This window comes from Hydra vulgaris, chromosome 09 (assembly GCF_038396675.1).
Source record: "Hydra vulgaris chromosome 09, alternate assembly HydraT2T_AEP".
NCBI lineage: Eukaryota > Metazoa > Cnidaria > Hydrozoa > Anthoathecata > Hydridae > Hydra > Hydra vulgaris.
In genome coordinates this window covers 40,847,861-40,862,279 of record NC_088928.1, presented here as the reverse complement: position 1 = coordinate 40,862,279, position 14,419 = coordinate 40,847,861, and the positions used below count along the sequence as shown (strand labels likewise).

General features: G+C 25.6%; 1 protein-coding gene across 1 annotated transcript in view; it reads left to right on the top strand.

Moving 5' to 3' along the window:
- Nucleotides 1-14,419, top strand: part of LOC100208448 (ATP-dependent RNA helicase TDRD9) — a 101,022-nt gene that overhangs the window by 4,450 nt on the left and 82,153 nt on the right. The window lies entirely within an intron of this gene.

Here is a 14,419-nt window from a genome sequence, read left to right as displayed (position 1 = left end):
TCCATTGTTGAACAAAATGAAACCTTTATCCAATTGTTTTAGTGATCGCTCATAATCACACAATGCTAAATTTATTTAAAACACAGGAGATCTTAAGTTTTTTTACGTGCTGATTTTTATTAAACTTGATGAGCTAGTTTTATTGCTTAATTAACTTAAGGCGAGGAAAAACTTTTGATCTTTTATGTTTTGTTGTTAGTGAAATTATGCATTTGATAATTATGGACTATCCCTTAGCTAATTGTAATAATAGTGGGCCCCCCTCCCCTCCTTAAATAATGCCATTTTAGTGACTCACTGGAAGTTGATTAAGAACTTTAAATAGATAAATCTAAAACCTATTTCCTCTACTATATTAACTATTTTAATTTAATTTAAATTATTCTAATATAGTTTGATCTATTTTGCAAAAAATATCCATCACTCTTCAGCAAGAAGTTGCTTTTTTAATAGAATACAACATGTACCAATATACACTCATATATATATATATATATATATATATATATATATACATATATATATATATATATATATATATATATATATATATATATATATATATATATATATATATATATATACATATATATATATATATATATATATATATATATATATATATATATATATATATATATATATATATATATATGAATTAGTAATTAGTAAAAAACACTTATCTAACTTTTTCTTCTACTTGAAGTTGCTGGATCATCAGGAAGAGTTTGATGATCCAATGATCCAGCAATGGTGAAACTTCAAGTAGAAGAAAAAGTTAGATAAGTGTTTTTTACTAATTTATTATTGCTCTGTTCTTTAAGAACATGGGGCACTCTATTTGTAAAATACACTAACATAACATAATTTACATATATATATATATATATATATATATATATATATATATATATATATATATATATATATATATATATATATATATATATATATATATATATATATATATATATATATATATATATATATATATATATACAACCCTCGGAATTAGGAAAAATGAGGTCGGCAATAATTTGCCGACCTCAATCTTTTTGAGGTCAGCATCACGTCGGCAATAATTATTTGATACAAAGGTCAAACCATAAAATATAGAAACCTCAAACACTTTCAGGTCAGCAGTTAGATCGGCATTGCCAAATGCCGACCCTAATTCCGAGGGTTGTATATATATATATATATATATATATATATATATATATATATATATATATATATATATATATATATATATATATATATATATATATATATATATATATATATATATATATATATGCAAAATTTAAAAATTAGAGTTTTAACTTGCTTTTATATTCAGGATGGTTGTCATAAAAAAAAGTAAGTAGACTTTTTCAAGCCATCTTAGCACTGCATCGCTTTTCAATTGAACTTTCATTTGGTAAATGATTTGAAAAAAAGAATTTAATTGAGTTGAATCACTGCCTGATTTAAACGCACACCCAGATCACTTTATAAAAAAGTTTTCAGATATTTTACCTGGAATTGCGTTGCGTATAATTTGATCGTAATAGTCATACATAACTTTAAGATCAGGGTTTAATATAATTTGACATGGACCGTATTGTTTAGTAGTTTTATGTTTCCTCACTAAAACGATAAAACTCCCTGTTGGTAAAAAAGTTCCTGTTGGTCGAAATTCTGAAGCTGTCATATTTGAGACAGCTCCAGACTGTGAAACGTTATCGGTTATTAGGCCAAAAAAAACACAGTCTCTAATATTTGTAAACAGAGTTTGAGTAACTATTTTGTTATTTTGTTATCAATTAATGCTGGTAGGACAAGTATTTATCAGAAAGAATACAGCGATCTTATTATTACAGGGGACTTCAACTATAATACAATAGATTGGTCTGACAATGATTGTCCTTTTTCAGCAACTGATAGTGAATCTCAAACTAATAAATTTATTGAATGTCTAGTAGAATGTTTTCTGTTTCAATGTGTATGGGAGCCAACATTTCAAAAAGCAAGCTACGAATCAACTAATATTCTAGAGCTTATTATTACAAACAATAAAAAAAAAATTATTTCTATAACTCACTCAGCTCCTTTAGGGAATGTCAAATAGGGTCATCAATTACTAAAGTGTCTTTATCTAATGAATGATTTTAAGTCTTCTAAAGAACATAAGAAATCCATTATATTATATCAAAAAGGAAATTATGAATTATTCTCAAGTCATTTCAATAACGTGAATTGGGAAATTGAATTTAAAGGTAAATCTTTGAATGAAATGTATGATTTATTTTTGTATCATTATAATTATGCAACAGAACAGTTTTTTTAAGAATTAATTATCAAAATAGAAGGAACAAAAACAAATGGATTACTCCTGAATTGAAAAATAAAATAAGAACTAAAAACAATATATGGCTCTCTAACAAATGATATGGCTGGAATGACGAATTAACAAAAACTAAATATAATAAGCTAAAAATTGGAATAAAAAATGATATCAAGAACAATGTAAAACAGTGAGAAAGAACTATAGCCAGCAAATTCAAATCTAATCCTAAATTACTTTATAAATATATCAATGAGAAGAAATCAGTAAAAGCTCAAATTCAAGCTCTGGAAAATGAAAATGGTGAAATTATACATGATCATTTTACTATAGCTACTGAATTTAATAAATATTTTCACTCTGTGTATGTTGATGACTATGATACAAGCATTATTGAATTGCATAATATACCTTCATATTTGTTGTTAGACACAGTTCTAATAACACATAATGATGTTCAAACTAGACTTAAAGTACTTGATAAGTCAAAATCGGTCGGTTTTGATTTAGTTCATCCTTATATTTTAAAATAATGCAGCTCTTCATTATCATACCCATTATATTTAATGTTCAAAAAATCAATTGAATCAGATACTATACCAGATATGTGGAAAAAGGCAAATGTTATGCCACTTTTCAAAAAAGGAAGCAAATTAAAAGCATCAAACTACAGACCAGTCTCGTTAACTTCAATACCATGTAAAGTATTGGAAAGAATAATAGCTGATTGTATCATGCAATACCTGATAAAAAATAATTTACTTTCAAAAAAACAACATGGTTTTATGAAAAACAAAAGTTGTACAACAAACCTATTTGAATACCTAGATATTTTAACGGATGCATTTCATAATGGAACACCAAATGTAAAATTATGCACTTTGGTTCAAATAATAAAGAATATTCTTGTTTTATGACTAATAACAATACATTAATGAAAATTGAAAAGTCAAAACTAGAAAAAGGCATTGGTGTTAATATATCAAGTGATTTGAAATGGGCCAAACAAGTAAAATATGCAGCCAGTAAAGCAATTAGTATGCTCTCACTACTAAATAATACATTCAAGTACAAGGATAAAGATCTAATAAAAACACTGCATTGTACGTATGTTAGTCCAAATTTAGAGTTTTCGATTCAAGCATGGAGTCTGTATTATACAAAAGATGTTAATGAACTAGAAAAATTCAACGAAGAGCAACCAAAATGATACTGGAATTAAGACATCTTGAGTACAAAAAAAGATTAGAAATTTTGGATATGACAACTTTAGAGACTCGGTGGCTAAGAGGTGACTTGATCCAGCAATTCATGATATTAAAAGGTATTGAAAAGATTGATATTAAACAAAATCAAGAAATGAACTCTATTTCCTCATCAGGTCGAGCATCTAACATTAGAGGAGCAAAACATAGATTGAAACCTGAATTGGTTAGAAATTGTATGATAGGGCAATATTTTTTCAGCAATAGAGTCGTTTATGGGTGGAATAGTCTACCAGCAGAAGTCATTCAATCAATTACACTTAACAGTTTTAAATCAAACTTGCAATCAGTTGATTTAAAAGCAATAGCAAACAAGACGAGAATCAAGAAAGCTTATTATTAACGCTTTTTTATTTAAAACTGAACAGTAATTAATATATACCGGCTGTCATAGATATTGCCTGACGCTTTATCTCGTCCGCATTAACTATTACTATTACTAACTAGAAACTCTGACAGCCTGTTTTTGTAGTTATTGTAAATATAATTAACATTTTTAACAATATCTTGATAAAAATCACTTTTAGTTTTAGCTGAAAATATAGATTCCTTCGAAATTATATTTTCAGCATCTGCCATCATTACATCATATTCTCTTAGTGCTTCTTCACAACGCGAAGAAATTCTCTAATTACTAATTTCTTTCTGACAAACATTGAGAACATCAGCAGATAGGATGCAAGGAACAATATTGGGAACACAGGGAGTTAATTTAGAGTGTAGAAGAAAATTTACGAAATGGCTTAATGATAACAAATAAGAACGTTGAATGCCTGGCTCATAACCTTTTTGTTTAGAGTAAGGGAACCATTTATCTTGTAAGAGTTTAAGGTTTAATAGACTTGTGTAACATAAAACCACAGGCTGGGTAGCATTAGAGAGTCTGGTAAAATGACTTCCATCATTGTTCCATCATTTGATGCATTTCATTTGATGCAGCTTGTGGATCTTTCTTACCTCCTGATTGACATTTTAAGTAAAGAAGAAATGTGTGAAGATAATATTGAGAACATAGAATGTCATTTTCTCCTTTTTCAATCATAGTATTTGCTTCATTATCATCATTATCATCATTATTGCTTTTAGGTTCATTTGGCAAGCAAGATGTTCGGAAATATCCAACTTCATTTGGTAATTTAAAAAGATGATCATTTATATTTTTTGTAACAATGCTACATATAGGACATATGTATTTTGTCTTTTTTTTATTTTTTCTCTACCTGAGGATCTTGTTTTTCTTAGATCAAAAATACCTCTAGCTTTTCTAGCTACTTCAGGATTAGTTTTGTGTACATTTCTAAGATTTTTTTTTTTTTAAACATCTTCGCTTCCAACAAGGCTGCAAGCAGCCACTAATTAAAGTTAGAAGTTACCGTAAGAGAAAAGATGAAGATTGTAGAGCAAGATAACGATTGACAGACGACTTAAAAGATTGCAAATTATATGAGTCAGGAAAGCAAGATGAAGGAAGCGAATTCCAAAGAGCTAATGTTCGAAGAAAAAAACTAGACAAATAAGCATTTTTGAAGCACTTAGGAACAGTCACAGAAAAAGGATGACACTTAATTGAATGACGAGTAACATGAGAATGAATTATAGTAGATGGCACAAGAGACGCTAGCTCTTTAGAGCAGTGCCCATTATAGTATTTGTAGAAAAGAGAAAGAGAAGCAACATTACGAAGATGTGATAATGGTTGGAGGTTGGCTGCAAGAGCAGGTCCAACTATGTTTACAACGCGTTTTTGCACCTTGTCTAAAAGAGAAAGGGCATCATTAGAAGATCCGCCCCAGATATGGCAACAGTATTCCATACAAGGCCGGATTTGAGATTTATAGAGATAGAGAATAGAATCCGAAGTAAGAAAGTGACGAGCTCGATAAAGAGATGCAACCTTGGCAGATGCTAATTTTGCGACTGATTTGATATATGGTTTCCAAGAAAGATTGGAAGTAAGAGTTAATCCTAGAAGATGAAGAGTAGGTGACTCATCGAGTACATCACCGTTCATAAATATAGGAAGATCTAAATTATTGCGATAACGATTGGCTGAAAAAAATTGAGTTTTATCTGAATTAAAGTTCACCAGCTACTGAGAGCCCCATGCTGTAGCATAAGTAAGATCCTTTTCAAGCTCAAATGCCCCCTCCAAGCAATCAGAGGGTGTTGGTTTCTTATCACGACAAGAATAAATGGTAGTGTCATCAATGCAAACAATGCCACCTTAGATGAGAGAATATCTGGAAGATCGTTAATGTAAATTAAAAAGAGTATAGGGCCGAGGATAGAACCTTGAGGAACCCCTGAAGTTACAGAATAAGAAGAAGAGTGTTGTCCATCGAGGACAACTTTTATGCTACAATTGGAAAGGAAGGATTCAATGATCTTAAAGATGTTGCTGGATACACCATAAGAAGAAAGCTTATGGAGAAGACCAGCATGCCAAACTTTATCAAACGCTTTTGAAATGTCAAGAGCGATGGCATTAACCTCTCCACCTTTATCTAATGCATGATAAAACCTGTCAGTTATTACTGTTAACAAATCAGCTGTAGAACGAGAAGATCGAAATCCATATTGATGGTCAGAAAGTAAGTGATTAGATTCAAGATGAGAAATTAAGTGTTTGTTAATTAAAGATTCAAAAACCTTGCTTATGATAGGAAGAAGACTTATGGGACGGTAGTTAGACGAATCAGATCGCTCCCCAGAATTTTTGAAGATAGGGGTAACAGATGTCGCTTTCCAGCAAGCTGGAAAGCAAGACTCTGATAAGTACTTGTTGAAAAGTTTTGAGAGTATAGACGACAGCTCCGGAGAACACTTCTGCAAGACAATAATAGGTATGTTGTCCGGGCCGCAGGCTGTAGAAGAGTCTAAGCAGGAAATCACTTTAGATACAGATGCTGGAGTGATATGAATGTCAAGCAATGGATCAACCTGTTTGTTGGCAATATCAGGTAGAAAGCAACTAGTGGAATCAAGAGATGATATTGATGAAAAGTTTTTAGCAAACAATTCAGCTTTGTTTTTAGGTGAGGTGACAAAGTCTGAACCATACAAGAGAGGTGGAATTATAGATTTGCCCTTATTAGCAAAACATAGATTGAAACCTGAATTGGTTAGAAATTGTATGATAGGGCAATATTTTTTCAGCAATAGAGTCGTTTATGGGTGGAATAGTCTACCAGCAGAAGTCATTCAATCAATTACACTTAACAGTTTTAAATCAAACTTGCAATCTGTTGATTTAAAAGCAATAGCAAACAAGACGAGAATCAAGAAAGCTTATTATTAGCGCTTTTTTATTTAAAACTGAACAGTAATTAATATATTCTGGCTGTCATAGATATTGATATTATTAAAGATTCTCCAGAAGTCACGAGAGCCTAATTTTTGAGATGAGATATGAGATTTCATGACCTGAGAATAGCGGGTTTTGGCGTTAGACAAAACCCGCTATTCTGGGAAGATCAATAATGTCTAATCAATAATGAAGATCAATAATGTCTGATGGGAAGATCAAATATGTCTGAGAAGATCAATAATGTATGCACCACAGTCTTTTTCTGTGCATTTAACTTTTTGACAGAGAGACTTTTTTACTTCTTTCAAGTTATTTTTTTCAAACTCTTCCATTGTTCAAATAACTATATTAAAAATACAAAACTCTAATTAAATAAGTCTTCTTATAATAAATTAAGATAAATTTATAAAATAATCATTTTGTATTAAATAGAATAAAAAAAATCAGAAAAAACTTTTTTTTTAAATTTTTTCAAAAAAAACTTACTTTTTCAGCCTCAGACACCAAACCAACTTTAATAAATCCTGTTAGCATACTTCCCATTTTTGTTTGTTCATTTTCATTCATTGCAACTGGACTGTTTAAAACAACAAATATTATTCTTCAGACACAAATTTATATAATTATATTCATATAAATTTATGTAATTATATTTATATAAATATTCAATTGGTCACAATTTTAACCTGTGAATATCATTGTTCAATTCTTTATTCTTTTTAGACTAAATTAATATGAATGACAGAGCATGATAAAACAGTTATCTTTCAAAACATTAAATATTTTAAAATAAGTAAATTTAAACTTTTTTTTATGACAAATCAAAAACTTTTACTTACAAATCTTTTTTCAAACAGCTTATACACTTTGGTCATATCACTTAAGTGCTCCTAAATTGTGAACATTAAATTTATAGATATTATATGCTATTTTACAATACAGTAGATGTTTTTTATTTATAATTCCTTAAAAAAAAAGAGAATTCAAATTTGCAAATATTATAATTGAATAAAGGTTTAAAAAAACCCAAATAATTTGGGTAAAAAAAAGGGCGAAAACAACAAAAATGAAATTATAGAATCAATTTGCACAAGCTTAAATAGTTGATGTGCAAAACCAATATATTATTTTCACATGTATGAAAATAATATATTTGTTTTGCAAAAACTAGTATTTTCATACAGGTAAAAACAAACTTTAAGTTAAAAACAAAAAAATACTAATTGTTTTGGATAAGACTTTTAAGTCAGCATTCAGTCTTAAGGGGAAGGTATTCATGACATAAACTGAAAAAAACAAACAAAATGAATATACAAAAATATAAAAATTTTTACTGAAAAGATGAAAAATTCTATCATAAAAGGAAATATGGTTAAATAGTACAAATTTTAATAATTAAAATTACATTGAGTTCCATTGCATCCACGCTGTTATTTAAAGGTGATCTTGATGCTGAAGATTTTTCCTGAACATATAAAATTCATTATGAATTCATTAGAAACATTGAAACAATGTTTTCAAAATTTAGATTGTAGTCTAAATAAAACATACAAAGCTAATAACAGACTGTGCATAAACATACAAAAAAAAGAAAAAAAGAAAAGATAAACATATATACTGCTCTGCTAGAAAACACACCGTAATGAGCAAAATCCTATTAATTAGTAAGGTTCTTATGCTAAACAAGCGAATTTAATAACCACTTATGACATTACTCTGTCTTAATAATCATGGTTAAAAATCAAATAAAAGATTTGTATTAATAACATAGGGAAAATGTTAAAAAATAAAATGATAAAAAATAAAATGATAAAAAATAAAAAGTGTCTGGCAACAGATGCTAAATATAATAAAACATATAGTAAAACAAAATTTACTTCATATTTATTTTCAACATCTATAGCTTTAAAAACTTTTCCAAAATCAAACACAGTTTATTCTGCATTAACCAATTGTTTAGTGTTTTCAACTTGATCAACTTTAGTTGTATTTCTATCATCTTTCACTTCATTTTCACAATAAATATTTTCATTTAATTCTGAACAAACCTGTTAAAAACAACACTACATTATAGAAAACAATCCCAAATAAAAAAAGATCATTGATCAAAAAAAATAAATAAGTTTGTTACATTAACCCATAATAAAAACTTATATTGAATAAAAACTTATATTTTAATATATATATATATATATATATATATATATATATATATATATATATATTATATATATATATATATATTTCATGCCATTCGGCAATCATCAGCCATATTATTCAAATAGAAAATAAAAACCGTTATAAAAAATACAAGTTTAGCGTTGCAACGGCATCTGACGTCAAGTATACATAATCTGATATTTGCTAATTGTAGGAATCAAAGTTAGATAGTAAAAATTTCTTCCTATGCCTACAAGCAGAAACCAATTCACTTTTTTTGATATGTAGTAATCGACTATCTAAAGTAAAATATTTATTATAATATAATATTTTTCATTGATACAAAGGTTACACTTTTTTGTAGATGGATTATAAGGTTGTCATCTTTTAATTATGTTCCACTTAATTATAGACATGTTGCTTGCGTCTTTATGTTTCCAGATTTTCTTAAAAAAGTTTTGTATCATTCCTATACCTGGTTGCATTAAATGATTTAAGGTGGTTTGCAAATCTGAGCTTGAATGCGTTTTCACTAATACCAATGTAAGATTTTTCCATAAGACTGGGATTAAGCGATGATAAAGTGGCTTTATATACAACATTTTTTGATAGACATTGGTTATTTAAGGGGCATGCAGTTTTCTTAATGCAGTTGCAATTAATATCACTAGCGATGAGTTTGTTGCAAAATTTGTTGGTTGTGTGAATTAATAATTGATCAAATATTTGGCATGCAGCTGTAATAATTTTTATTGTGTAATTATTTTATAGTAATTCATTGATGATGACATTCTGAAACATATCCACAATTCATTTTAATAAAAAAAACGTAGTATATGATAAGTATTGAAATAAACTCTTCATTATAAATAAACTTGACAATATTTTATTATTAAATTAATTCTAAATGCACAGAAAAAAATTACATTTTCCTCTTTATCAATTACAACAGTCTTATATAACTTTTGTACTTTCTTGATTTTTAAACCATCTTTGTAACCGTTCATTTTCTAAAAACAATTTGAAATATTATATAGGAAACAGAATCAAAAAGAAAAGAGAATACTATATAACAAATTAACTATAACACTGATAAACAAATAAAATTTTATTGTGCAAGTCTTGTTAACTAGGTGGTTTTTTAAAACAAATTAAATATGCTGATTTCAAATATGCAAACCATTTTTCACCATCACATCAAGTTGTAAAGATATTTGGGTTCAAATCTTTAGTATTTAAGGTAAAGTCCCTAATATTGTCGAAAAAAAAGTTATTCAAAAGTATGTCAACCTGGGTTTCAAAAGAAGCGTATTTTCATAGAGATTTTAAAAATGGTATTTGTTTGTAATAAAAATTAGTATTTTTTGTATTATTGCTGAGAAACAATTTGTTAAAATTTTTTTAAAAGTCTTTAGCATTTTTTCACATAATTTTTTTTGTCAATAAATTTTAAGTAAAAATATTTATCTAAAATCTCTATGAAAATACGCGTCTTTTGAGACCCAGGTTGACATACTTTTGAATAACTTTTTTTTCGACAATATTAGGGACTTTATCTTAAATACTAAAGATTTCAACCCAAACATCTTTACAACTTGATGTGATGGTGAAAAATGGTTGGCATATTTGAAATCAACATATTTAATTTGTTTTAAAAAACCACCTAGTTAACAAGATTTGCACAATAAAATTTTATTTGTTTATCAGTGTAATTAGCTTTATCATCATAATATAGATTATATAATCATCATAAAATTATACACACATATATTATTTGTATAGTTTTAATATATTTAAAATAATATATTTAAAATACTTTGCAATAAGTAATACTATCTATTACTTGTAATACGTAATACTATCTATTAGTAAATACTAATAAATACAAAAGTACAGTAATTTTGAATTTTAAAAAAATTTTGAAAATAATTTTGAAAAAACTTTTGAAAAATAATTGTTGAAAAATAATTTTGAAAAAATACAGTAAATACAAAAGTAATATTATCTATTACTTGCAAAGTATTGTTTTTATCATAATATACACTACAATGATTTAATAAGTAAAGTAAAGGTACAGGTAAAACATACTAGCTATTTGAAAACTTTTTAGCCTTTCTATCAAATTTTGTGAAAAAGTACTACCACAATCTAAAATAAATAATATACAATTAAATATAAAAATAAATAATATACAATTAAATAATATACAATTAAATATAAAAATAAATAATATACAATTACTAAAAACTGCTTCAACAAACAACATGAAGCTACAACAAATTTATGATTTAAATTTATAATACAACACAGTTAAAAATTGACTTAAAAAATGCTAAATGCATTAAATTAGCTTAGTTATTTAAATTTATTCTGATTCTTACCAGATGATTTATCATTTTCATCTTCCTCTGATATTTCTTGATTTCTAAAGTATTAAAAATATAAATGTAAAGATAAACCATATATGAATGTTATATAAATTATTTAACATAATTATATAATTAACACATATATATTATTCAACCATATTCAAAGAAAGCTATTTAAAGAAAATGTTTAACTCCAACTGAAAGTGAATCTTATAATCGTTATTCTACTATAGAATGCAAGTGAAAAATTTGAAAAATTTTTTTTTGTTTAAAACTGCTTTACATGCATTCTATATTTAAATTACTATATGTAAAATAAAATGAACTATATGTAAATTTTAATAAGAAAATATTAAAGCAATTAAAATAAGTTTGATGCTATGGCATTTCATATAAGATGAGAAATAAAAAGTTTGCAATACGATTAGATAACACAGATCAAATTATTCCAATATTATAATTTCAGTCCTATAAAAAGAGTTTGTACATTTTAATTTAAAATAGATTTAATGCACTCCTTAAAATCACAAAAACTTGTTCCCATTTTTAAATTGCAAACTTAACAGTTACAAAGATTTTATAAAGATTTCAAACATTTTCTCAATTAACTATTGTGTATCACAATTAACTATTATGTATTACAATTAAATATTGTGTGTCACAATCAACTATTGTGTATTACAATCAACTATTGTGTATTACAATTAACTACTTACTTTAATATTACAACCCAAACTCCTCTGCTTTCTTAACAATAATAATTTATTCTAACCATCTGACTTAAGTTATATTCAGTAAATGTCACCAACAAATTACAAACAGTCATGACTAAAGTTATTTTAACTCATACATTTATGACTCTCAGACAAATAATAAATTACCTTTCTGAAATATATGACAATAATAAAACTTCTTCCTAACAATAATTCAAAACAGTTTAAACTTTTAATTTACAAAACTAATATAACTTAAAAAGTATAGTGATTAAATAAAACTGAAAAGATAACTAAAAATGATAATAATGGATAAGATTATAACAAAGTTCAACAATAAAAAGAATACTTGAATTTTTAACATTCCCTCAACTTTAGCGAAAAGATAAATAATTGCTTCAGGCACCAGAACTTTGAATACATATTCATTATACTAAAAAAACAAACAAGCTAACAGTTATGCAACGAATTTTTTAAAATTCTAAAGAGATCTTTGAACTAACTTAAATGTATATTTTACATATTCTGTTAAATGGTAAATAAACATAAAAAAAAAATTAAAGCAAAACACAAAATTTACTTTTATAAAATTATATGACCAAGCCAAAGCACTATATAGATAGTGTTGTTGATCCTCAATTAATAAGTTAATCAGCTCTTGATCACATAAATTTTCTTGGAGTAAAACAATAAAAAAAAGTTTTAAAAATTCATCGTATTTTTTTTTTTTTACTATTTAAAATCTTAAAAAAAGTCACTCAATTACATGTACTTTTACTTTTACTTCATGCATTAAATAAATTATGCCTTTATGTATAAATTATGTAACTATAAACCTAAATACCATTGCTTAAAGATATTAATTTTTAAAATTTATCTCACTCTCTCTCTCTCTCTCTCTCTCTCTCTCTCTCTATATATATATATATATATATATATGCATACATACATATATATATACATACATACATACATACATACATACATACATACATACATATATATATACATATGTATGTATGTATGTATGTATGTATATATATATATATATATATATATATATATATATATATATATATATATGTATATATATATTATATATATATATGTATATATATTATATATATATATGTATATATATATATATTATATATATACATAAATTATATATATATATATATATAATTTATATATATATAATATATATATACATATATATATAATATATATATACATATATATATATATATATATATATATATATATATATATATATATATATATATACATAATTACATACATTATGTATATATATATATATATATATATATGTATATATATATTATATATATATATATAAATTATATATATATATATAAATTATATATATATATATATATATATATATATATATATATAAAGTTTTTATATATATCTTTGCCTTAATTTAAAAGTAATATAAATAAAATTCTTATAAATAATTTGCAAGCACATTGCAAGTGATTGTTTATCTCTATAATTGTTCAATAGAGAAAAATATCCAAAAAACAAAACTTTAATTTCTCGTTTTTAAAAGATTTCTTTTTTTTATTGGTTTACTACAAGAACTTATTTTAAAAAATTATTACTTTTTAAAAATAAACAATAAAAATAGTTGCTTATGTAGTTGTTAAAATTTTTTTTCTGAATACAAAAAAAATATTATTTGTTTATAAATTTAAATATTATGCAATACATTTTATGTAATAAAAATTATTAATCATATTGCATTTGATAAATACATTTTGCAAAATTGAAGCTCTAGATTGTTTGAAAGTTTGAGATAAATTAGATATTGCATTGAATAAATTATACAATTGTAGAATTATGCTGTTAACTGAATTTTACTTTACAATTAAAAAACATTTATGTTTAGAGTCTCTTAGCATAAATATTTTTTAATTAAACAAACCCTGTTGCAATATTTAATTAAACTCAATATTGCATTATTAGAGATCCAGAGAGTAAAACTTTAACATTGCATATGATTAATTAATCATATGCAATGTTAAAGTTTTGCTCTCCGGATCAGGATTTATTTAACTAAATAATGCAACATTGTGTTTAATTAAATAATGCAACAGGGTTTACTTATTTTAAATAATGCAACATTGTATTACATTTATCACAAAATAGTATAGCTGACTAAATATTTTTGAAACTTTTGATTAAATTAATTATGCGTCTCTAACCAACAAATCAAAACTTTAAAATCTAAGTGTTTTTGTTAAATCAAT